This window comes from Sciurus carolinensis, chromosome 2, assembly GCF_902686445.1.
Source record: "Sciurus carolinensis chromosome 2, mSciCar1.2, whole genome shotgun sequence".
Lineage (NCBI taxonomy): Eukaryota > Metazoa > Chordata > Mammalia > Rodentia > Sciuridae > Sciurus > Sciurus carolinensis.
This window is the reverse complement of record NC_062214.1, coordinates 119957405-119984420: the sequence shown is the minus strand read 5'-3', so window position 1 is coordinate 119984420 and position 27016 is coordinate 119957405. Positions and strand designations below refer to the sequence as shown.

Sequence of the window (27016 nt, the reverse complement as noted above, 5' to 3'; positions counted from 1 at the left end):
TTTTGAAAATTTCTACTCCAATAAAATAGAAAATCTTGAAGACATCAAAAAATTTCTAGAGACATATGATCTACCCAATCTGAGTCAGAGGACACACACAATTTAAACAAATCAATTTCAAGCAATAAAAGAGAAGACACCATCAAAAACCTACCGATCAAGAAGAGCCCACGACTAGACAGATTCTCAGTCGAGTTCTGCAAGACCTTCAAAGAACAATTAACACCAATACTCCTCAAATTATTCCATGACATAGAAAAAGGAAGGAAACATTCCAACCTTATTCTTGGAGGTTAGTATCACCCTGATACAAAAACCAGACAAATACACATCAAGGAAAAAAACCTTCAGACCAACGTCCCTCATGAATATGGATGCAAAAATTCTCAATAAAATTCTGGCAAATTGCATACAAAAATGTATTTAAAAGATAGTGCACCATGATAAAGTGAGGTTCATCTCAGGGATGCAGAGTTGGTTCGACATATGGAAATCAATAAGCGTAATACATCGCATATCAACTACTTAAAGACAAGAATCATATGAATATCTCAATAGACACAGAAAAAGCATTTAACAAAACACAGCTTTATACAGATTTAATACAATTCCTATTAAAATCCCAGTGGCATTCTTCAGAGAAATAGAATAAATCGATCATGAAATTCATTTGGAAAAATAAGAGACCCAGAATAGCTAAAGCAATCCTTAGCAAGAAGAGTGAAGCAAGAGGCATCACAATACCAGAACTTAAACTGTACTACAGAGCCACAGTAACACAAATGTCATGGTATTGGCACCTAAACAGACTCTTAGACCAATGGTACAGAAGAGAAGACACAGAAACAAATCCATATAAATAGAGTTATCTCATACTAGACAAAGGCACCAAAAACACTATGCAGAAAAGAGAGCTGATTCAATAAATTGTGCTGGGAAAAATGGAAATTCATATGCAGCAAAATAAACCTAAACCCCTGTCTCTCACCCTGCACAAAACTCAATTCAAAGTGGAAAAGATAGCCTCTTCAACAAATGGTGCTGGGAGAATTGGAAATCCACATGCAACAGAAGAAACTAAACGCATATCTCTCACCATGCATGAAACTAAACTTAAAATGGATTAAGGATCTCAGAATCAGACCAGAGACCTTGCATCTTATAGAAAAAAAAGTAGATCCAGAGCTTCAACATGTCAGCTTAGGACCAGACTTCCTCAACAGGACTCCCATAGCACAAGAAATAAAAGCAAGAATTAATAACTGGGATAGATTCAAACTAAAAAGCTTTCTCTCAGCAAAGAATACTATCGGCAATGCGAAGAAAGAGCCTACAGAGTGGGAGAAAATCTTTGCCAATCATACTTCAGATAGAGCACTAATCTCCAGAATCTATAAAGAACTCAAAAAACTCTACACCAAGAATGCAAATAATCCAATCGACAAATAGGCTAAGGAAATGAATAGACACTTCACAGAAGAAGATATACAAGCAATCAACAAACATATGGAAAAATGTTCAACATCTCTAGTAATAAGAGAAATGGAAATCAAAACCACCCTAAGATACCATCTCACCCCAATTAGAATGGCGATTATCAAGAATACAAGCAACAACAGGTGTTGGCGAGGATGTGGGGAGAAAGGTACACTCATTCATTGCTGGTGGGGCTGCAATTTAGTACAGCTACTCTGGAAAGCAGTGTGGAGACTCCTTAGAAAACTTGGAATGGAACCACCATTTGATCCAGCTATCCCACTCCTTGGCCTATACCCAAAGGACTTAAAATCAGCATATTACAGAGAAACAGCCACATCAATGTTCATAGCTGCTCAGTTCACGATAGCCAGATTGTGGAACCAACCTAGATGTCCTTCAATTGATGAATGAATAAAGAAACTGTGGTATATATATATACAATGGAATATTACTCAGCCATAAAGAATGATAAAATTATGGCATTTGCAGGCAAATGGAAGAAATTGGAGAATATCATGCTAACTGAGATAAGCCAATCTCAAAAAACCAAAGGACAAATGATTACACTAATAAGTGGATGATGACACATAATGGGGGGTGGGACAGGTTAGTGTTAGGGTTAGAGTTAGGGTTAGTGAGCAGGGCAAGAATGGTAGAAGCAAGGACTGTATAGAGGGAAAAGCGGGGTGAGAGGGGTGGGGGGGAAGGGAAAAAATAACAGAATGAATCAAACATTACCCTATGTAAATTTATGATTACACAAATGGTATGCCTTTACGCCATGTACAAACAGAGAAACAACATGTATCCCATTTGTTTACAATAAAAAAAAAAAAAAAAGTGGATCAAGGATGTAGGCACTAGAACAGAGACCCTGCACCTAATAGAAGAAAATGTTGGCCCAAATCTTCACCATCTTGACTTAGGATCTGACTTTCATAACAAGATTCCTAAAGCACAAGAAGTAAAATCAAGAATCAAAAAATGGGATGGATTCAAACTAAAAACTTTTTCTCAGCCAAGGAAACAAACAATAATGTGAAGAGAAAACCTACAGACTGGGAGAAAATCTTTACCACGTGCACATTAGATAGAGAACTATTCTCCAGGATATATAAAGAACTCAAAGAACCTAACACCAAACAAACAAATAAAGCTATCAATAAATGGGCTAAGGAACTGAACAAATATTTCACAGAAGAAATACAATCAATCAATAAATATGTGAAAAAATGTTCAACATTTTTAGCAATTAGAGAAATGCAAATGAAAATTGCTTTAATATTTCCTCTCACTCCAGTAAGAAAGGCAATTATCAAGAGTAGAGCAATTATAAATGTTGTCAAGGATGTGGGGAAAAAATACACTCATACACTGCAGTCAAAGGCAGGACTGCAAGTTGGTGCAACCATTATGGAAAGATGAATGGAGAGTCCTCAGAAAATTTGGACTAGAACCACCATTTGACCCAGCTATTCCACTCCTAGATTTATATCCAAAGGACTTACAATCAGCATATTACAGTGACACACTCACATCCATGTTTATAGCATCTCAATTCACAATAGCTAACCTATGGAACGAACTTAGGTGCCCTTCAACAGATTAAGGGATAATGAAGCTGTAGTATACATACACAATGGGATATTATTCAGTCTTAAAGAAGAATAAAATTATGGCATGTGCCTTAAATGGGTGGAACTGGAGAATATTATGCTAAGTGAAATAAGCCAATCCCAAGAACGAAGGCTGAATGTTTTTTCTTATATATGAATTCTAATTCACACTGTGTATGAGGGGAAGAATAGAGGTATTTTGGACTAGCCAGAGGGGAGTGAAGGAAGGGAAGGGGGCAAGTTGGTAGGATTGATAGTGGAATGAATTGGAAATTACTACCCTATGTGCATATATGATTACATGACCTTTGTAACTCTATATCATGTACAACCAAATGAATGAGAAGTTATACTCCATTTATGTATGATGTGTCAAAGTACATTCTACTGTCATGTATAACTAATTAGAACAAATTTTAAAACAGAACAATTAAAAAAATACAGCCAGGTGAAGTGACACACCTATAATCCCAGTGACTCTGGAGGCTGAGTCAGGAGAATTGGTAGTTCAAAACCAACCTCAGCAAAAGCTAGGTGCTAAGCAATTCAGTGAAACCCTGGCTCTAAATAAAATATAAAATAGGGCTGGGGATGTGGCTCAGTGGTTGAGTGCTCCTGAGTTCAATCCCCGGTACACCACTCCCCAAAAAATTAATCTAAGTAATGTAATCAAAGGGAAAAATTGAATAATCTTATAAATAAATGAAGCAAGTAAGTGAGACTATTCATCACTTATTCATGATTTAAAATAAAAAAATCTAGCTAATATGATATATAAGGAAATCACCTTAACCTGAAAGAGATATCTACTAAAATTCTACAACAAAGATCATTATTAACAAAGAAAATATTTATTAATAATGAGGAAAATACTAATTAGGATCACAATGAGATACCATTTTATATTCAGTTGATGGCAAGTGAATTTCCTTACAATGGAAAAGGTTGGTAAAAATGGAGCAATCTCTGTGAATATAAATTAATGCAACTAGTCTGAAATACAATTTGATACTGTTGTATGAGGCTGAACATTCTCATTCCCTATGTCTTAAAAGCTTTTGTTTCTGTATTTTTGTGACTGTGTCCTGAAGGACCCTGAAACATGCACATCAGGAGACAAACAAGAAAGTACACTGTCCCTGCTAGAAAAAACTACAGGGAAATGTCCACCACAAGAGATTAATAGTGAATTGTATTTTCACAATGGGATTTTTTTCTTTTTAGGGTTGCACAAGTTTTATTGTTTTCAATTTTTATGTAACCAGTGGATTCTTTTCAACCACAGGCATAATGGCTTCTTTATTTTTTTTTATTTTTTATTTTTACAGACTGCATTTTGATTCATTGTACACAAAAGGGGTACATCATTTCAAATATGGTTGTGCATGATGTAGATTCATACCATTCGTGTAATCATGCATGTACATAGGGTAATGATGTCTCTCTCATTTTTCATACCCCGCCTCATTTCCTTCTAGTAATCTAAAGTTCCTCCATTCTTCTCACCCCTACCTCCCCACCCCTATTATATATCATCATCTACTTATTAGGGAAGCTATTTGGCCATTGGTTTTCTGGGACTGGCTTATTTCACTTAGCATGATATTCTCCAATTCCATCCATTTATCTGCAAATGCCATAATATTTTTCTTCTTTATGACTGAATAATATTCCATTATGTGTATATACCACAGTTTCTTTATCCATTCATGTATTAAAGAGCATCTTGGTTGGTTCCACAATCTAGCTATCATGAATTGAGCTGCTATACACATTGATGTGGTTGCGATACTGTCGTATGCTAATTTTAAGCCCTTTGGGTATGAACTGAGGAATGGGATATCTGGGTCAAAAGGTGGGTCCATTCCAAGTTTTCTGAGAATTCTCCACACTGCTTTCCAGAGTGGCTGCCCCAATTTGCAACTTCATCATGGGGAAAAGTGTGCCTTTTTCCCCACATCTGTGCCAACATCTGTTATTATTTGGGTCAAGGACTTAGGAATTAGACCAGAGATCCTGCACCAAATAGAAGTCAGTGTAGGCCCAAATCTTCATCATGTTGGCTTAGGATCAGATTTCCTCAATAAGACTCCCAAAGCACAAGAAATCAAAGCAAGAATCAATAAATGGGATGGACTCAAACTAAAAAGCTTTTTCTCAGCAAAGGATACAATCAAGAATGTGAAGACAGAGCCTACAGAGTGGGAGGAAATCATTTTCACACGCACGTCAGATAGAGCACTTATCTCCAAAATTTATAAAGAACTTACAAAACTTTACACCAAAAATACAAAGAACCCAATCAATAAATGGGCCAAGGAACTGGACAGACACTTTACAGAAGAAGACATACAGGCAATTAATAAATATATGAAAAAGTGTTCAACATCTCTAGTAATTAGAGAAATGCAAATTACAACAACTCTAAGATTTCATCTTACTCCAATTAGAGGGACTATTATCAAGAACACAATGGAATATTAAATAGAAGTACAAATAAGCAAACTTCAATGCAACAATATGTACAAAGTTTTAGAAACATCATTTTGAAGGAGATAAGCCAAAACATTCACACAGAAAGAAACAAGGTCTATAAATCTTGGTAAATTCGACAACTCATTGCAATGGATATTCACTTATTTAAATTTGTTTTCAAAACAAGAAATCCAGGGTAGGGACTACTGGGTGGGAGACAGTAAAGAGATAGTTCTTGGGAGAGTAGATGCAATCATAGTTGGGCTCACACAGTGCTTATCTGATAATTAAACTCAAGCATATGCTCTCTAAATATCTAATATTTCATAACAAAATTAGGGGAAAGTTTTAATGGATCAGTAGGTAATTTATTTTGTTCTTCAGGTTTAGTAATATTTAAGCTAATTATATATCCATTGTTTTCAAAGGTGGGGGCAACTTGTGCTCTAATTCACTGTTGGTGACAGAAGTTTGAATTGATCCAACTATTATACAGGACACATTTATAATATGTAATCAAGTCTCACAAATACCTTCTGACCCAGCAGTTTCATTTCTATTAAGTTGTCAGGAGAAAGTAATCAAAGAAATCTATATATAAAGAATTGTGTCAAGTGTTATAACATTATTATTTATCATTTAAATAGGAAAGGAATGAAATACTGTCCAGCAATGAAATACTGTCTAAAGCAATGTATCTATATCGATATATGTTATCATATATCCACCAAAAACCATGTTAGTATATTTATCATCATGAAAAGACTTACATATTATCAACCATCAAGTTTACTATAGAACCATGTGATCTATTTTGCATAATATATTTTTAAGTGCAAAAAGGAAGATTCAAGAAGAAATATACCAAAATTTCAACAGATATATGTATGAATTAAATGATTTTCCGTCATTTTTCTCCCCATGGAATTAGAGAAAATCTTTGCCACCTGCTCCTCAGGGCATTAATATCCAGAATATATAAACAACTCAAAAAATCTAACACCAACCAAAAAACTTCTCAAATAACCCAATTAATTAAAGGCAACAGAACTAAATAGATACTTCTTAAAAGAGAAATAGAAATGGTCAACAAATATATGAAAAAATGCTCAACAATTCTAGCAATTAGGGAAATACACATCCAGACTGCATCAAGATTTCATCTCACCTCAGTCAGAATGGTAATTATCAAGAATACAAATGATAATAAGTGCTGGTGAGGATATGGGGTAAAATGTAAACTCAAACATTGTTGGTTAGGATTTCAAATTAGTTCAATACCTCAGAGAGGCAGTATGGAGATTCCTCAAAAAATTAGGAATGGAACCACCATATGACCCAGCTATCCCACTCCTCATTATATATCCAAAAGATCAAAAATCATTGTAGTACAGTGATGCAGTCACATCAATGTTTACAGCAGTACAGTTCACAATAGCCAAACTATGGAACCAATCTAGGTATCCTTCAACAGACAAATCAATAAAGAAAATGTGGTATATATACACCATGGAATATTACTCAGTCATAGGAAGAATGAAATTTGTTGGTAAATGGATGGAACTGGAGAATAATATACTAAGGAAAATAAGTCAATCTCAAAAAATCAAAGACTGATTTGTTACTATGATATGCACATGCTAAATCACAATAAGGGTGCCAAGGGAAAAATAGAGGTATTTTGAATTCGACAGAGGGGAATGAAGGGATGGGAGGGGGCATGGGGATAGAAGCGATAATGGAATGAATCAGACACTATGACCCTATGTGCATTTATGATTACATGACCAGTGTAATCCTACATCACGAACAATTGGAGAATGAGAAGTTATACTCCCTTTATGTATGATGTGTCAAAATGTATTCTATTGTCATTATAACTAATTAGAAGAAATTAAAAAAAAAAAAAGAGAATATGTGTGCCAGAATAAAATGAAAGCCAAGATCATGGAGATATATCACAAAATACTTTTGTATATCTATGAGACAGAAAGAGTATAAACTAGAAGATAAAGTTAATGTGTGATACATAAATTAGAAGATAAAAGGAAATTTAATTTCAAATTGATAGACTCCAAGGAAATAATTACAGCCCAGGGAAGGAAGGCAGGGTAATTATTTTCCAAATATACCTGAAACTTTTATTGATACATGTATCAGATTTCAATTTTAAATTTAATTTAATTGCACTATATAAAATTATAAATTCTGCTCTTTTTTTATTTTTTAGAGTTGCAAATTGGTACAGCCACTCTGGAAAGCAGTATGGAGATTCCTCAGAAAACTTGGACTGGACCCACCTTTTGACCCAACTATCCCACTCCTCAGTTTATACCCAAGGGACTTAAAATTAGCGAACTACAGTATTGCAGCCACATCAATGTTTATAGCAGCTCAATTCACAATAGCTAGATTGTGGAACCAACCTAGATGCCCTTCAACAGATGAATGGATAAAGAAGCTGTGGTAATTTTTAAGTTGATAAAATCTTTTCAAATATAATTTGACTTCATTATGACCATATATCTGTGAGTTTTATTGCCACTTTAAAAAATTGAATTTCAGAGGGGATAAGTCAGTTAAGATAACACAAGTTATTTGATGTTATTATGATCAAAATCTCTAATTAAACTGCAAATTTTGTGTCATAAGACCTTGCCTTTCATTTTAGACTCTTGCTGAGACAAAGACTGTGATGTTTGGGAGAATGAGTAAATCTACCTGTTTGGCATAATCTACTTAGGAGTTGGTGGACCATAACCATTTGGTTGAATTTGCTCTGCTACTTTTTTTGTGAAGAGCTTTATTGGATCTGAGCCATCTCCATTAATGTGAGTTGTGTGTGGCCATTTCCACATTATGACAGTAACTGTGGGTGGCTGAAACAGGCTGGGTAGCCCACAAAGCCAAAACTTCTAACAATGTAACACTTTGCAGAACCCCTGATCTATTTGACTAAAGATAAAGTGGAAAACACTCTTGAATATATATAACAAAAGTGTGGAAGCAAGACATGTGCAATAGAACATGTAAGTCGTCACAAATCCTAAAGATGATTGCTACTGTTTGCTCATGACTAAGATAATAGAGCAGAACAGGTGAAGAGGAGATGTAGGACACACAGATAGGAAAGCCTGCTGTGAACAAGTACACCAACAGTAGGGCAGGACACCTGAAAAGCAGTAGTTCAGATGTCCTGCAAAACAAACTTATTTACACCATCAATATAGGTGAAAGCTATTATTGGCACTGTTCTTTAGGAATTAAATATAATATTTGATATAGTATAACCTTTGATTTCTATGTGGTACATAAAATCCATCTTTCTCTTCAAGAAGAATGGCACCCTTTCTTCCATGGGAACAAAACAGACGCACCAGACAGTTGATGAATGCTTGTGAACACTCAATAATGCCTATCAGATAGTCTCATCCTCAAGAGGATTGGCTATTATGGACTTTCAACAGTCACTTTGATTTTGTTTCAACCAAGTCACTCAGGTGATTTTTCGAACACCCAGGAGCAGACTGAACACTCTCCTCATTGCTACCTTCATCTCCCTGTTCCTGAATGTGTAGATGACGGGATTTAGAAATGGTGTCAAAACTGCATCAAACACAGCTAGAATTTTGTCCAGACGTGTAGAAGGAGAAGTCCACACAAGAAAAAAATCAATGGACCGAAGAATAAAACCACCACAGTAACATGAGCTGAGAGAGTGGAAAGAGCCTTGGAAGAGCCTCCTGAGGAGTGCTTCTGGAGGGTAGCCAGTGTAAGGTATAAAGCCACCTGCCTCTCCCCTTACAGGGATTTCCCACCTCCCCACCACCTGTCAATGTGCGCTCTGCCCACCTCTTATGTTAGAGGAATTTCCGTCTCAAGCTGTCTCCATCTTCCTGCCTCCCACATTACATCCTAACATGCTATTGGTTCATCAGTCAGCCTGCAAGAATTCTCCTCCACGATTGGTTCCTTCCAGCCCAGGAGATTCCAATATCTGGGAGAAACCATATGCCATCTTCCTCTTTTTTCCCTTCTTTTCGCCCCAGGACTGCGGAGTCTTTGGCATAAACAAATCCCTTGCGTGAGATCTCGTGTCTGCGGAGTGTTTTTTCTGAGAGCTATTGGCGAGCCACAACTGAGCCAGTGACCCCTAACAGCCAGGAGGAAGATGTAAGAGAGGAGGAGCAGGAAGAACGCACCCAGGAAGATGAGCCCACTGTCAGCAGCGACCATGGACTCCAGTTTGTAAGTATTGGTGCAGGCCAGTCTGATGAGCCGAGGTAGGTCACAGTCAAAGCTGTCCAATACGTGGGCCCACAGAAGGGCAAGTTAACAACAAAAGCCAACTGGGCTGATGAGTGAAGGAGACCAATGGTCCAGGCGCCCACTAAAATCAAAATGCACCTCCGTGGGCTCATGATGGTCAGGTAGTGCAGAGGCTTGCATATGGCCACATACCTGTCAAAGGCCATGGCTATGAGCAGCACCATCTCAGTGCCCCCAACAGCATGGCTAAAGAAGATCTGAGCTACACAACGTCCAAAGGAGATGACTTTCTGCTTCCTGAAGAGATCGTAGATCATCTTGGGTGCTGCAATGGAGCCAAATATCAGATCAATGACAGAGAGGTTGGCCAGCAAAAAATACATGGGGGAGTGCAAGTAACGGTCAGAGGTCACCACTGTGACTATGAGGAGGTTTCCTGCCAAACTGGACACATAAAAGAGGCAAGAAAAGCAAAAAGGAAAAATCTGAGTCTCCCAGGAATTGGAGAGTCCCAGGAACACAAATTCAGACACTACAGAGTGGTTTGGTCCATTCACTGGCTCATTGGGTAGGTTCACTTTCATGTTTCCTAAAGGAAAGAATGAGAAATTAAAATTATTAGTATTACATTATTTTCTTCTGTGGAAAAGTATATAAATTATGGGTGCCAATATTACCTGAGCATTTCACAAAAATGTAAGATTCTGCTGACCACTAAATGCTGTTGTTAGGTATGTCAGTCAATGAACTTCTTGGGGCTTGCTAACACCTGGAATGCGAGCAGTCTAGTGGACTGGCAGAGGAGTGGCACCTGATAAAACCTCAAAATGCACTGACATTAACTTGCTGTGACAGTGTGATCAATGCTAACCATCCTCCCCTGGAGGAGGAGTAGCCAATTGCATATTCCAGACACACAAAGAGGACTGTCACATGGTGGAGAGCTGTAGGATTCTATGACTGATTTTGTTGCTCATGACAGAAATTGTATTCTCTAATTTGCACTTCTAAGGACATTATTCATGCTTTAATACTCAAATAAAATTCAACTCGTCTGTCACCCCTTCCTCATGACCCTTTTGTATGTCCACATTTACTTACTGTACTTGTGGTCATGTGTCTCTTCTTCCCATATGATTATAAACTGATCAAAACTATAAATTATCATTCTTTCAACTTTTATTTCCATAGTTTCCCCAGTGCCTTGAAAATACTAGGTGATCAAAAACGTATTTGAAGTCCATACATGATTGGAATGATATAGTTCCTATTAATGTATCCCATTATGAGCCAGTGACTAAACACTGGAATAGAGACAAAAGTAAAGCAGGAAACAGTCCCTATCCTCATAATTTTATAGTTTTACACAGGCAGACAATTAAAAAGTAGATACATAAAGAAAGATATAAAGAATATCAGATGATAATTTTGCTCTGGAGAACATTAAGCCAGGAAGAGTATGGGAGTATTGGGAGTGATATTATAAAATAAGATTGACTGGAATGTTCTTTCTGGCCAGTTTACTGACTAGAAATCTAAGGAAATGAATGAATAAGACATGAAGGTGTTTGGGGAAAAATCATTTCAAGCCCAGACAACACCAGGAGCAAAATCTCTGAGATGGGAGCTCACAAACCATGTCTGAAGAACTATATGGAGATTAAAGAGGCTGGGCCAGAGTGTGCCAGCAACGGGTGTGGACAGGGTTGAGAAGTCAGGGGAACACAGATCACATAGGTCATTATAGGCCATCCTAAGGACATTGGCTATTACGCTGTAAGAGATAACAAACAACTGGATTTTGCACAGAGAACCAAAAAAATTCTGGCTTACATTAAGGTGTCAGTCTGACGGTTGCACTGTGAATCCACTTCAAAGTCTCAAAGATAGTAGCAGGAAGAAAGGCTGTAAACACATTTTTTCAATCTTGAGCAAGTGATGAGACAAGAGATGATGTTGCTCCGAACACAGTGGAAGAGGGAGCAGCAGGGAAGGGTAGACTGTGGACATACTGAGATGACACAGTGAAGTGGCCTTTTGGAGACTATGAAACACAACATTCCATAGCAGAATTTTCACATTAAAGTGAACAAAAACCCCCAAACCTACCCAAGAAAATATGAACATTACTGATACATAAAATGACATTCAACCACCAGTATCTAATGAGGACTCTAGAATAAGGAGAACTTTGAAGCTTCAAGAAGGAGCCTGGGGTGTGGTCAGTGGTTGAGCGCTAAGCATGCACAAGGCCCCGGTTTCCATCCCTAGCACCTCCTCCCCTCCCCCCAAAAATGGGGAGTCTGAGGCAAATAAAAAACAATCCCCTACACAGCCGGTAGAAAGCTATGAAATTCAGTAGCACAAGTAATGATTCAGGTTGAAAATGTTGTAGAAATTTTGAAGTGGAAAAGACAAAATATTTTGCATTTTCCATTCCATATTGGGAATGAGAGTTTATGTGGATTGTATTTCCTTTTTGAAGTATTTAGTTTTCTGACCAATTAAACTGAACTCTTTTAAAAATATTTATTTAGGTGTTGATAGACCTTTATTTTATTCATTTATTTATATGTGGTGCTGAGAATCGAACCCAGTGTCTCACATATGCCAGGCAAGCACTCTGCCACTGAGCCACAACCCCAGCCCACTACAGTGAACTCTTCACACTTATTTTCCTAAGTAAGATAATTTCTGAAGCCAACAAAGTTATAGTCATCTTCTCTTTGGGTCACTTTAGCTCCATATTTTCAGACTTCACAAAAAAGTTAACACATAGGCTTTTCTATAAAGTAGAATGAAATTATCAACCCCAGAAAATTATAAATGCAAGTAAAGGGCAAAATACTAGATTAATAGAAAAACAAGGTTCCTCTTCTAACCAGAGAAATCTCAAGGTAGTAGAACTACCACATATCCAGTTAAATTTAGTTATTTTATTTATTATTTAATATTAATAATTATTTTAATTATTGTCAATAATTTTTGTGACATAAACCATCATGAATGATAAAATACTAATATAGAAGTAGTTGGCATCAATTAACACTAATAAAAATTTGTTTTGAAAAACAGAAATGTAGGTTCTTTGCTGTTTGAAAACAAAAACTCATTTTAATGAATTTAATTACAAATTTCAATTATTCTCATTCCATTCTATAAGCCAGTCCATTTTTCAATACCTGAGTGTTCAATGAATTTTTGAAAGGAGCTTTTCCATTAGAGGTCCTCTGGGAGTTATTTTAATAGAAACTACATGGATTGAAAAGCAGCCATAAAGCCTGCTTAACTGCTATCATGTGGAATAAAGTCACTGTGAAGTAAAACAAGTCATCAGTTACAAAGAATAATTTCCTCAACTATAAGATCTCCTTTTGTTATTTAACTAATAACTACCTTGCAGAAGTATATTAGTAATGATCAGAGGTTGGAGTTAGAGACAGAATATGTCCATTATGCATTCCTGTGTGTGCGCTTTTACTGTAGGACCCATCTCAATGCAGGGAACATGTCCTCTTAAGCCTCTCTCATTAGTTCAGTGCTTCTCAACCAAGGACATAATACCCCCCAAGGAACATTTGGCATTCTGGAAATTTTTTTGGTTGTTACAACAAGGCAAAGAAGGAGGAGAGGGCACAAGATGTCTGCCCACATCAAAGAATTACCCAGCCCTAATGTCAATGTTGCCAAGGTCATGCATTAAGCTATGAACTTCTCTAGGGAAAATTAGTCTTTTACATCACTTGTATATCAATTTATTCCTCATACTAGCTTACATGATTCTAATTAATATCCTTTAGAGCAGTTAATAAGTGGTTGGGCGGATGTAAGGATAGGTAAATAGGAAGATGGATGGATGGATGGATGGATGATAAATACATGGACAGATAAATAGAGGAAGGGAAAGTTCAAATGCAACTTAATGGAAAAAATGTTTGTGAATATCTGATAACTACTACTAGGAACACTAGGAACCTATAATGACCATACTTCATAAAAATACCAACTTTGTGGAAGAATTCATATCTTCAACAAAAAATTTGGTCATATATCTAATGTATTCTTTAATTTGATTGACAAAATCAGAAATTTCCCAGATATCCAAACAATAAATCTTGGGAATAACATATTGATGTCTGCAAGATTTCAGATAATGAGAAACGATGAGTTGCCTGAGTTGGTTGCCTCTGTTCTCTAGCAAAAGAGACACACTTTGTTTTCCCTGACTCTTCTTTTCTTTCCTTCTCTCTTCTTAACGAAAGATCATTGAAGTTACAAACTATAATTCTTTAATATTTGCTTTCTAAATACCATCCATTTTTTTAAAATAAATTTACATGGATTTGTTCAGATTCCCAGATGAGATTCTTATCCATTTTAAAGATCATATTTGTAGAATGTGGAGAAAATGGGTACCATACTAGGAATGAAATGTATGAAAAAATTTCCAGTCCAGTTAATATCAGAGGCATATACAAATTATTTAAGACATACTACTTGAGAACTCAGCATCACTTTTTTTGACTATTCCTCTGGTTTATAATCGACAGTTCAAAACTTCTTCCCAGCTCCAGCTGGACTTTGGTTCTTTGTTTTAAACCTATGTCCATTTGCCTCATTTTTGGTCAAAATAAAAATGTTATCAGGAACTCTCAATATATTTTTATTCTACTTGAATTAAGTAACCAATTTAGTTACCCTTTCTTTCACTTTGCCTCTTAAGGCTCATTTCCATGCCCCTGAATTCCTGAATTTGTTATTTTTCCTGAACTTCATTTTCATTTACTATGCCTCAGGGTGACCAAAATTAGATTTCTCTAGAATAAAACTACCTAAACGCCCAACAGACACAGGTCATAGCAGAATGATGAACTCCCTCCCTGATGAATACCATTATAACAGCTTTTCTATGTCTCAGTTGAAAATGACCATGTGGGTCTATAAACAGGCATTCAGGATAGGCAGGTGGGGTAGGGTGTCTCAATAAAGAAAGCTTACCAGTCAGTCCTCCAAATTCTGTGTATGCTCTTTGGTTTTAGTTCCACAGAGTACTAAACTGTGTGAACTTTCCCCCTTTTTAAATTTTCAGAAAAGACAGAAATAAAACAAAGCAAGTAGTCCTAACTTTGAACTTCTCTAGGTTATTAATTTCCCTTCATTCCTGTTGAAATGGTTAAAGATGTAAAATAAATAAATCCTTTACTAAAGCATCTCTTGAACTCCCAAATGCCCTGTTTATGCTGAAGATTCACATTTGCTGACCTAGGGTCTGCGTATAGCTTTGGTATCACCCTTGAAACCAAGATACATTTTTACTACAAGGTAAAAGTCAAAGTCAGTTATTTACTTTTAACACAATCTGTACTTCCTAGTATGATCTGTTCCTTCTTCCCAATATTATTACCTACCTGTCCATAACCAAAAAGTTATTTGACATCTGCAAATGCAGATTCTACCACTAGACTATTTTTCTGTAAGTGAATTTGATATATCAAGTCCAAATTTTTCCTGTTGTTATCTTCACTTTCTATCTTTGCACCTACCTGTTTCCAGACCACAGCATCTTCAGGTAATTAGGCTCCCTGAGTAGCTAAGTTTTCGACTTGTGTGACTGTTATTTAAACAACTAATATAATCCAAAGGGTGGGTAATTGCCAGCATTGGAGAATAACAAAGTACTTCTGCAGATCCTGGATTTGCCAGCTTTCCATGTGGTCAGGGGAATTGTCCCTGGAACTCAATTGTTTTGGTAAGAATAACCAGAAGAAAAACCTTGCAATGAGTCACTGGAGCGGAAACAAAATGAAGCATTTTTAAAGTATTACCTTTGCATGGAGCAGTGGTACATACTTGTAATCCCAGGAGATTGGGAGGCTAAGGTAGGAGGATCACAAGTTTGAGGCTAGCCTTAGCAATTTAGTGAGACCCTGTCTCAAAATAAAAAAGGACTTGGTATATAACTCAGTGTTATAGTGCCCTGAGTTCAATCCCCAACACTCAAAAAAATATCACTTATGGCAACTGTGTCTGTCAATTCTGATGTGCTGGTTTGTTACTTAAAATGAGGCAGATTGGGAAGTATGAACGTGACTAGTTACATTCATGTGAATTTCATTGTAAACTTCAGCTTAAGTACACATCATGCAAAACAGGAAATTTTACTTGAATTTCTTTTGCATCAAAAAAGTAGCCTACGATATAGGATTCAAAATAACACCAAAAGCCATCTTTTCTTTCTCCCTTTCTTTCCTATGCTGGGGATTGAACCCAGGGCCTTATGCTTGTAAGGCAAGCACTCTATCAACTGAGCTATAGCCCCAGTCCCCAAAACCATTTTTTTTTCAAAAAGGCCCCCTAGATTGCAATTCTCTTAAAAGCTAGGTCTAGACATGGAGTTTATTCATTCAGCTCGTTCTTATACAAATACTTTAGTTCCAGCCCAAGTAACTTGGAGCTCCACAAAGCATTTTAATCCATTCTGGATAATAGCCCTACTGAGGACATCATCCATGCAGTGGGTAGGAACACAGAAGCAAGACCCTTAAATATGCCTGTGAGGATGTGGGCAGACCTCCCAGGGGAAGTGACACTTGAGAAGAGACTTGAGAGCTGGAGACCAGGATGAGGATGGGAAGGATAAATTCCAAGAATTAACAACTTGCAGAATGAGGTATGGTAAGTTTAGCATGTCAGAGAAACTATGTGGTTTAGAAATAACAGGACAATAAGTTCAAGGTGGAGAGTGGTAGGAGAGATTTTACAAAATAACACACCCGATCCAGACTGTTTGGATCAAACTCTCCGAGAGATGGGCCAAGACTCTCAATATTTTTGAAAGTGCCTCAGGTAATTCTGATGTGCTACTCTGGTTTAAAGCTGCTGCTCTGCTCTCTACTCCTCTTCGTAGTCTCATAGTACACCTTCCCACTACACCAACCTCATGACATTGAAACTGTTTCTCTCTCTACCCAGCAGAGTAGAAGATTCTCAAGGGCAGGAATGTTGCCTTATTTTTCTCTCACTGTCCATTACCTTGTGTATTTTCTGCCATAAATAAAGGCAGTCTATAAATATTTGTTTAGTCGAGTAAAACTGAAAAATGAAGAATAAAATTAAGCCAAAGCTAAAAATGTAAAAAAAGAGTAAAAATAATTTTAAAATAAAATCATTAAATATAATTAAAATAAGAAACAAATCATGGTACAATGGTCTAAAAATTATGAATTTTAGATTCATACCATTTGTGTGATCATACATGTACATAGGGTAAGTACAATTAATCAAAATGCAGTCTGTAAAAATAAAAAAAAAACAATAGAGCTCCATTTCACATCCATAAGCTTATGGATATGACTAAATAAAACTTTTCATCACTGCAAAAATAATTACGAATTTTAGAGAGAAGACATTAAAAAAAAAGGTTGAAAAATAAGCAAATTACTGAATTCTTAACAATGCCTATGCTGAAACCGCTTTCCAAGAAAGACTTCCCATGTCAGCAAAGCAGGAAGAGCCCCTGACCTCCTTCAATGTCTCTCCAAAGTTGCTCACATCTCTGACCCACAAGCCTCTTTCCAAAAAGCCTAGGAAAACAAAGAGAAAATGCTTTGAAATGCAGGTCTGTGGTCTGGCAGCTCAGAAATACATTGCTCTTAAAGTCTAAAGCACAGCAAATTCCAACAGGGTACTCAAGATTCTTTTAACTGGAAAAAAGAGAGAATATATCTAATGAATTAGAGTTAAGAAAATTGTAACTTTAATATTAACTACTGATTATTTGAAAACTCAAAATCCAGTTTAAAGTATCACAAAATGACTTGATAGCAGCAAAGATCACTACTTTTAATTTTTAAGTAATTTATAATTGCACAGAGAGTATGTGAGTCTATTCTCATTTGAAAATTAGAACATCTCAAAGAAAACCAAAGACCCTTTGACAATGACCCTTAATCCAGGTTGCCTTCTGGCCTCTCTGGGGATAACAGCATGTGGTCGTATTCTTCCAGACCTTCCTTGTGTTTTACATGTTAGTGTACTTCACATTGTAAACGTATAGGACTCTAATTTCTTTTCATTGTTTTATAGATTAAAAAAAGGTAGGGAATTAATCAAGGTTCAGGCCAGAAGAGATGTCACACTTGCCAAGCTCCACAGCCCAGTCGTGCCAGGGGATGGGTAACGAAAGTGCCTGGAGGTTGCATGGGAGACCTAGGCTCTAGTGGAGAGGTGCCTACAGGGAAGCTCCAGGGGTGATAGCTGACCAGTAGCACCTCCGCCCTTGTGGTGCTTTGCCAAGCAGTGCCCTCTGTCCCTCGTGGCATGTTTTCCAGTGGTGGCTGGCTGAATGAGTGACAGATAACTTTGCACAGGGCCCTCAGTTCTTCTCCAGTCACCACTGAGGGGGTTTATATGTCAGGCTGCAGGAGCAGTGACATCATCAGCATTAGCTTGCTTGTTTTGCTTGTGTACCGGGCATCCCAAGGGGCGATGTTGTGATGTACATTGAAAAAGTAATCATAATAGGTGACTTTCTACAGAAAAAATTAATGTTCCCTAGTTCCCAGTGTGCATGAGAAAAAAACCACTGTCTTTCAAAATAAAATATGTCTGGATATTCAAGCCCAGTTTTGTTCTCAGTGTTTCCTTAATGTGGCTAGGTTTATGAGATCAGAAAGAGGACATTCAGGGACATGGTTCTTACTCTCTCCCTTTTCTTTATGATACAACACTCAAATGTGAAATTGAAGATAATTGATTGCAAGCAGTATATACAATAGTTTGGGTAGGGTTATGAGAACCAATAAGAGATGGAAAAGGAACTGAGGGTTATCAAAAGCAGTGAGCTCTTCTCATACTTACGCCAACAGGACTACGGGAAGAAAGGGAGTTCTATTAACACAAGTAAGCTACAGTGGCAGAAGAGGGTGTCACTCTCTTTTCTGTGAGTAACACAGCCTGCTTCTGTAGCTTATCACAGACTTTTCCTGCATCCCACGAGACCACCCCATCATTCCAAGGTGTGGTGCTCCAGATAGCACTGAAACCGAACCTTAGCAGACTATTCTGATCAATCAGTCAGTTCCTTGTAAGTGGTGGGACATGTGGGTAGACTAACGGTTCCATGTACTGTAACCTCATTATTATACTTCATTTGCTATCTCATGTGTCCCTTGTTGAGTCACAATGTTGCATAGATAACATATGAATTGATAAGTTATTTTATAATATAAATCCACAGATGATAAGGCTGAAAGAAGTGTTGAATGTTTATCACTCAGGGTTAGGTCAAAGAAATAGTATCACTACAGTGTTAGAGAATAAGATATTACTTATTGGAATTAGACTTTGTGCAATGGTGGAAACCATTAAGCAGTCCATATAAGTCTGTTACCACCGAACCTCATGCCAGGTCTAAAGCCAGTAAAGCTAACATTATGGAAGATGTGTCATCCTTAAAGAAAAGGAAGACAGTAAAGCACCATGGTCTTGAGATGCTCCTGTGAGTTCCCAAGAACCTAATGAAGCCAATGAAGAAAGAGAGTGCCTGGGCCAGGTGAGTAGAAGGTATCTTGAAGGATATCTTGAAGGACGTGCACTCTGGGAACTATGGAAAGCTACTGTAAAAAGTTGCTTTTTGCATGTATACCAGGAGAGTTGCTCTATGGGATGCTGGTCATACAAGTAAAGCAAACTTATGCTGATGATGTTGCTGCTTCTGTAGCCTAACATGTAAAACCCCTCTCTGAGTGGGGACAGGTGTGGAACTGAAGGAACTGTGGAAAGGATAGGTGTCCCTCATCTAGCCAGTCAACACTGAATGAAATGCCATGAGACAGACAAGGTACTTCTTGGCAAAGCTCCATAAAGGACCGAGGTGCTACTGCTGAACCTTCCCTGTAAGCATTTCCCCAATAAAGCCTTATGACTCATATACTGTCTTTGGGTATTTTCTTTGGTCTCTCAGCAACATATCCCACTGCACTGGTATTAGTGTGCTTTGACTTGACAGAAGGGCAAATGGACATGAAGTGGAGACCAAAGGTCAACTAGTGTTGTGCGTGTCTCTCAATACTTCTAATTCTTTTTTGGTAGTGGGGAATGAACCCAGGGTCACTCAACCACTGAGCCACATCCCCAGCCCTTTTTAATATTTTATTTAGAGACAGGGTCTCACTAAGGTTCTTTTGGCCTTAATAAGTTGCTGAGGCTGGCATTGAATTCCTAATCCTCTTGCTTCAGCCACTTGAGCTGCTTAGATTACATGCATGTGCCACTGTGCCCAGCTCAATATTCTCAATTTTTTTTACATGGAAAGAATCAGCTTTATTTTCTCTAGGTTAAAAAAAATAGAACCAGCTATTAATTTTTGCTGAAAAAATGCTTCTTTTGGTGTTCATGTCTAAATTTCTGAAAAGGTGATCTGGTTATTAAAATCGTTCCAAATGCATTCATAAACCACATCCGTGTGTGACCAGCCCTTTTCAAAAATAATTAAAGTTGCTACAACATTTACATTCATTCTTATCATACATTACAACATGCAAATACACAAGAAAGGTTAAACAAGCTGAAGTAAACATTACGGCATCAGGAAAATGAAAATCCTCTGTATAAAATAAATACAACTTCGTAATAACTAAAGAAAATGAAAGCAATTAATAAAAATAATGGCAGTTTAAAGTATAACTGTCTCATTACCAATTATAAAATAAGTTACTGTAAAATGTATAGACTCCTTACATGTAAAGAATTTGTGCATCACAGTCAGGTGTCCAACAGTTTTACACAATAAAAATAAAGATATCCAAAATGTGTGCATACTTTGCAATTAGAATACACTTAACCTTTTTTTGCTCTTTCAACTGTTTTGAAAATATTTAATGTAAAAATCTCAGATGGACATTTTACAGAAAAACTCATATTTAATCTTCCATATGGCTACAGTCACCTTCCCCCAACAGATCAGCACCCTCAGCGTTTTCCCAGGGCCCAATTCCTACTTGTTGGGGACTGGTGCAAAATGAATATTTTCAATTTTGATGATGAAGGTAACTGCATAACCTGGGGACTTTCATCATAATCACGTTCTTGCATCTGGCTCAGTACTTGGAGGAACTGAAGGGAGAGAGTCCACTAGGAGGTAGGAACCGCAGGCCTAGATGCTGTCCCACACCATTAGGGTGAGCCAGCCCATCAGAAGCCACATGTGAAAAGTGATTTGGTACCTGAACACATCTTCAAACCAAAAGTAAATGTTTCTTCAATTCCACATCCAAAATCCCCACAAACTTTTCTTGTGGTGAAATTCATACACAGAAATATAGGAAGCAAAAAGGTAGATGAGGAAACAGGCTCAAAAGGGTAATGGAAATTGAATGGGTTTAGGTAGCATAATGCTAATGAAGAAAGGTCATGATGTTTTCTTAGGTTCTTCTTGACATTCTAAAAATAGCTCACACAACTTTGACCTTTCTATCAAACAGTGTGCATCCATTAGACTCATGTGAGCGCTCTCAAGATTCTAACCTCCTTGCCCACCCTGGCAGAGTGACAAAAGGGAGTAGAGTGTTTGCAAGTTTTAAGAAAGAGAAAGAAGCCCCCCCCACCTTTTTAAAATTCTTTTATAGTTGTGGATGGACTTTCATCTCGTTTATTTATTTATATGTGGTGCTGAGGATTGAACCCAGTGCCTCACACATGCTAGGCAAGCACTCTACCACAGAGCCACAACCCCAGCCCAAAAGAAGCCCCTTTTTAATGTCCCCTCTTGGAGTACAGTCAGAAATTCCTGTATGTGAGGCATATTCCTGTTCAAAAAAAAAAAAAAAGACAAAGAAAGTTTTTCCTGTTCTAAAGGCTTTAAAGTAGCCTGCCCTCTTCCATATGTTTAAGAATTTACTTCATTTAAATATTATTCCTTAGGAATTGAAGTTCAGGATTATTATAATCTATGCTTTATAAAACAAATTTTCTATGTAATTCCTTCTGTTGTTAGAAGTGATTTTTCCCTTCCTCCTAGGTAGAAGACAAAATGGCCTCAATATCAGCATATATAAGCAAATCAGAGTAGTCAAAGACTTTTCTTTGAGTTTTATTATTCACAATGAACTTCTGTGTTCAAAGAAGACTGTTCACAATATGATCATTTAAGAGACTGTCCTGTAACTCACTAACTGTCTGCATATTCTTCTCATTGCCACCTTCATTTCTTGATTCCTTAGTGTTTAGATGACAGGATTCAGAAAAGGCATGATGACTGCATCGAATGTAGCTAGGAACTTGTCCAGGTGTGTGGAAGGAGATGGCCATGTGTAGAGGAAGATCAAAGGACCAAAGAACAAGATGACCACAGTGATGTGAGCAGAAAGTGTGGACAGAGCCTTCGAGGAACCAGCAGAAGAGTGTTTCTGAACACTGAGAATGATGACAATATAGGAAGTGACCAGTATGAGGAAGGACCCCACAGAGATGAAACCACCATTAGCTGTGATCATGAATTCCAGTTGCTAGGTGTCTGTGCAGGCAAGTTTGATGAACCAAGGAAGGTCACAGTAAAAGCTGTCCAACACATTAGGGCCACAGAAGGGCAACTTTACCACAAAAGTCAATTGAACCACTGAGTGCATAAGGCCAATCACCCAGGCAGCCACTGAAGAGAAGATGCACATTCTTGGGCTCATGATGGTCAGGTAGTGCAGAGACTTGCATATGGCCACATATCTGTCAAAGGCCATGGCCATGAGCAGCACCATCTCCATATCACCAATGGCATGGATGAAGAAGATCTGGGTGATGCATCCTCTAAAGGAGATGACTTTGTTCATCCTGAAAAGGTCATAAATCATCTTGGGGGAGATTACTGAAGAAAAACCCAGTCAATGAAGGAGAGGTTGACCAAGAGAAAGTACATGGGAGAATGTAAGTGTGGCTCAGAAGCCACCGTGAACACAATGAGGGAGTTTCCCATCATGCTTGCCACATAAAACATGGAGGAGAACACAAAGAGGAGTAGCTGGATACCCCAGGAGTTGGTGAGTCCCAGGAACACAAACTCGGACACCACAGAGTGATTTGCTCCTTCCATTGGCTTTATTGGATGTGCTGCCTGTGGAAGAACAACAGGAGAAAATGTAAATTATGACAACTATGTTAATAGACCAGGAGGAGGGAAGTCAAAGTTATAAAAACCTAGTTTTACTTTCACATTAAAACCAACTTAAAGATCAACAAGCATATGAACAAAGGCTAAACATCATTAATACATCAGGGAAGTATCAAATAAAATCACAATGAGATATCAATTTACATTTGTTAAAAGAGTTATTATCACAAAGTCAAAATATAACAAGTTGGGGCTGGATGTCAAATAAGAAATTACTTGTACAATATTGATTGGAGTTTAAGTCAGCACAGCTATTAAGGAAAATAGTACAGAGATTTGTCAAAAAATTAAACATAGTGGCTGGGTATATAACTCAGTGGTAGAGTACTTGCTTTGCAAGTATAAGACCCTGGATTATATCTCCAGCATCACAAGAAAGAAAAAATTAACAATAGAACTTCCATGTAACCCACAATACCACTTATAGGACTGTATCTGAAGATTAGTGACATTATTATACCTGTAAGACATATTCCATGTTCATTGAAGGATTTTTCACAATACCCTGGGAGAGTAAAATATATGGAAACAACCTAAGTGTCCTTTGACAGTTGAGTAGGTCACACACACACACACACACACACACACACACACACCACACCCGTTCTTCTCCTTAAAAAGGGATAATCTGTGTTTTGTGACAACATGAATGAGAATGGAAGTTATTGTGTCAAGTGAAATTAAAAAGCATGGAAAGACAATTTCCATGATTTCCTGAAAGATTTCACTTATGAATAGGAAAAAAAGTCACACTCACAGAAGCAGAGATTATGGTTGACTAGGGGTAGACAGGGTTGGGTGGGGAGATGTAATGGGAAGATATTCATCAGTTATTCAATTTGCATCCTTAATTTCTGGATATCTATTATACAGTGTGGTGACTATGGTTTATAATAAATGTATAGTTCATACTTGAAAATTCCTCAGGCAGTAGATCTTGAATGTTCTCATCACAAATAAGTATATCTTTATTCAATCATTTCACAACGTGTGTACATATATCAAAACATCACATTGTACACCATAAATATACTTAATATGTATTGTCAATTATATCTTAATGAAACTGGAAGGGGGCAATCCACGTATTATGCCCATAGATTTGAAATTGTAACCACACAGAGAAGTAGGTGGCTGTCATAGAGTTGTTCTGTTCCATGTAGGATTGTCTCTGAATTTAATATCTTTTTGCTTTCTCCCAGAGAAGTTGCAGTGATGTTCCTCATGAGATAGAAGATTGGTCAACATGGGAACCTATGATTCTACCCCAAGTTCTTTTAATTTTTCCTTCAAAACACAGCCTGGTTCAGTCACAAAACACCATGTACATTTTCTCAACTGGTGCCTCCACCAAGACCACAGGATTATTCTGACAAATAAGCCCTTCCTTCCTACTCCGCACCTCTGGAAAACATTTATCCTCAAAGTTTATTAAATGTTTATCATAGCTAGAAGGTCTTACTTAATATTATTTGGATTCTCTGATGCAATGAAAAAGTGGTCCACAGAGAGGTGCAGGTCCATGAACTGTCAATGACCAATTTGCATCACATTAGAGACTGAAATGGTGAGTAAATATTTAGAAATGGGGCTCAGTTCGTATAGTGCTTGCCTGGCAAGCACTAGGTCCTGGGTTCATTCCCCCAGCACCATAGAAGTTTCTCTAGCAATTTGACATTTCAATGAAAAATAAAAGCCTGGATTTGCATTCAGCTAAGGTATCAGTCTGTGAAACACTGGGGGAGAAAAATAAGGTAATGTGAGAATCACTGCCCCAGAATAGCACAGGATCTGAAAGTTTAATCCTACGAGGGCACTGTGGCATAGAAGACAGTGTTTTACTCAAACATCTGTGAAAGGACTTATGACATTACTTTGTAATTTTAACTTTATTTAGAGAAGCAACATAACATGGTAGAAAGAAAAAGGACTTTGGGTTTAGAAAACCAAAATGTATCCTATAGTTCAGCCAATGACAAGTTAATTTTGGGTAAGGTACTTAAAATTTTACTCCTCAGTTTATCTAATGGAAAAATTTTAAATATTGACTTCTTATGGTACATTATAGGGATAAGATCATTAAAGATTATAATCATGCTTTCAGTACGTTTGTATTCCATAGGTAGGTATTCAGTATTAATATTTCCCTTTCTTCACTTGCTCATCATCGTACTTAGTACATGAGATAAATAAGTGAATAAAAATGAGAGATGGTATTGACAAGTAGAGAGCATCAAATCACCATGTCCAGAAGATATTTCAAAATATACTGTCTCATTCTACTCAATAATAGATTATAATATTCATTCTTTTAGTGATCTAAAGTAAGTTTTTAAATGTAAGTTAAATGTATTTCTTTATAGTGCTTAGTACAAACATAATTCATTGTTAAGTTCTCCTTAATTAGACCACAATTCCCATAAAGTTAAGGACTATATCTTTCTTCTCTCCAATGTTTCCCAAAACTTAGAATCACATCAGGTACATGATGGGAATGAGTAAGTATTCTCTGAAAGACAGAAAAAGGTGTATTTGGAGGATTTAAAGGCATATTAAAATATGCTTAATTATCTAAAGAAGATAAGCAGACCACAGTTCTGAAGTGACAGAGAAAATATAAAATAAAGCATTATAAAAGTGAGCAAGAATAGCAGAAAATATGAAATAAAAAGACTTAAAGAAAATCCATAAAGGACTATGAAATTTGGAAAATATGTGTACAATAAAGAAGAGAAGAAGGAAAAAGCTCATTTTTAATTAAGAGAGTTTCTAAGATATGCTATACACTACTTTTTTAACCCATTTTTTAGAAACAGTATAGTTATAAATAAATTATAGTATATCTCTAGGAATCTTTTAAGTAGTAAGGTTCTTAGAAGAGTTTCTCCATCAGTTTTCATCAGCTATATATTCACTCATCTTTTGGATCTCTGATCCCATGAACTAGACAAGAACTAAAATTTTTCTTTAAAGTGAGTTTAAAATAAAATGATATGTAACTATGGAATGTAGATGTACCAAATGAATGAGACTATATTTGTGCAAATGTCAGGAGTATAAAAACTCATAAAGTTACAGTCATTATAGCTTTAAAATCACTTGGCATAGAGTCAGGATTCAAATCTCATTCTAGAGAAAAGGTCTTAGAAAGGTTTCTAGATGTAGACTCAAGGACCTGATGCTTATTCACCTAGAAGTCATAAATACACTCAGGGAAACTCCTGAAGGATAGATTTTAAAATCATCTTCTCTTATAAATCAGTTGTCCTTGAAATAATTTTTCTTAAATGCATTAATTATATTCATTTAAACTAATTTCATATCCATGATGCAAAAGACAAGACCTCTTTACCTTGTGTTGTGATTAATCTTTTTTCTTGAGCTGTATAACATTTAGAAATCCTCCAAATCAGATGACCAGACATTTAATTTTTATGAATGAAGGAAATATTTGGTAACGGGGTTCCAAATATAGTCATCAAGGTAAATGGGACCTATGGACATCTAGGTCTCATCTAAGCCTTCATGCAAGTATATTTCCTCTGCTAAGTTCGTTATTTCTCTCTGTTCAAACTTTCTCTGTTTTTACTCTTCAAAGTGTCACAAAACATTCTTTATACCCAAGCAAAGTCTACTGCCCTGTACTTTAAGAACATCTGTGCTTTTACTTATTACTCTGGGAGTGCATCCTTTTTTGATAAATGTCTTTTTACTTAAATGAAACAAAGTTATCCTATAGCTTTCAGTTTGCAAGTCTCAAAGCACGACACCTTTTACATTTACTCTTTGATTTTCTTTCTCAGGTACTCTCAACCCTAGAAAAATTTCCTTTTTACAATAGTTTTAACACTCTTCTCTATGCTTCTTACAGTTCAGAGATTAAATTGATACAAATGCTCTAATTATAAACCACAGGAAAAACACAAAAATATTAATTCCTGGTATTTATAATTATTACTTGGTTTTGAAATTTTTGTCATCTGCAGACTTTCTCTTCACGTGCTTGATAGCACTT

At 36.8% G+C, this 27016-nt stretch overlaps 2 pseudogenes; both read right to left on the bottom strand.

Annotated features, from left to right (window-relative positions):
- Positions 1–9066: 9066 nt before the first annotated feature.
- On the bottom strand, positions 9067–10423 carry LOC124976425 (olfactory receptor 4F15-like; annotated as a pseudogene).
- An 11562-nt stretch (positions 10424–21985) lies between these two features.
- Positions 21986–22923, bottom strand: LOC124977864 (olfactory receptor 4F15-like; annotated as a pseudogene).
- Positions 22924–27016: the final 4093 nt, after the last annotated feature.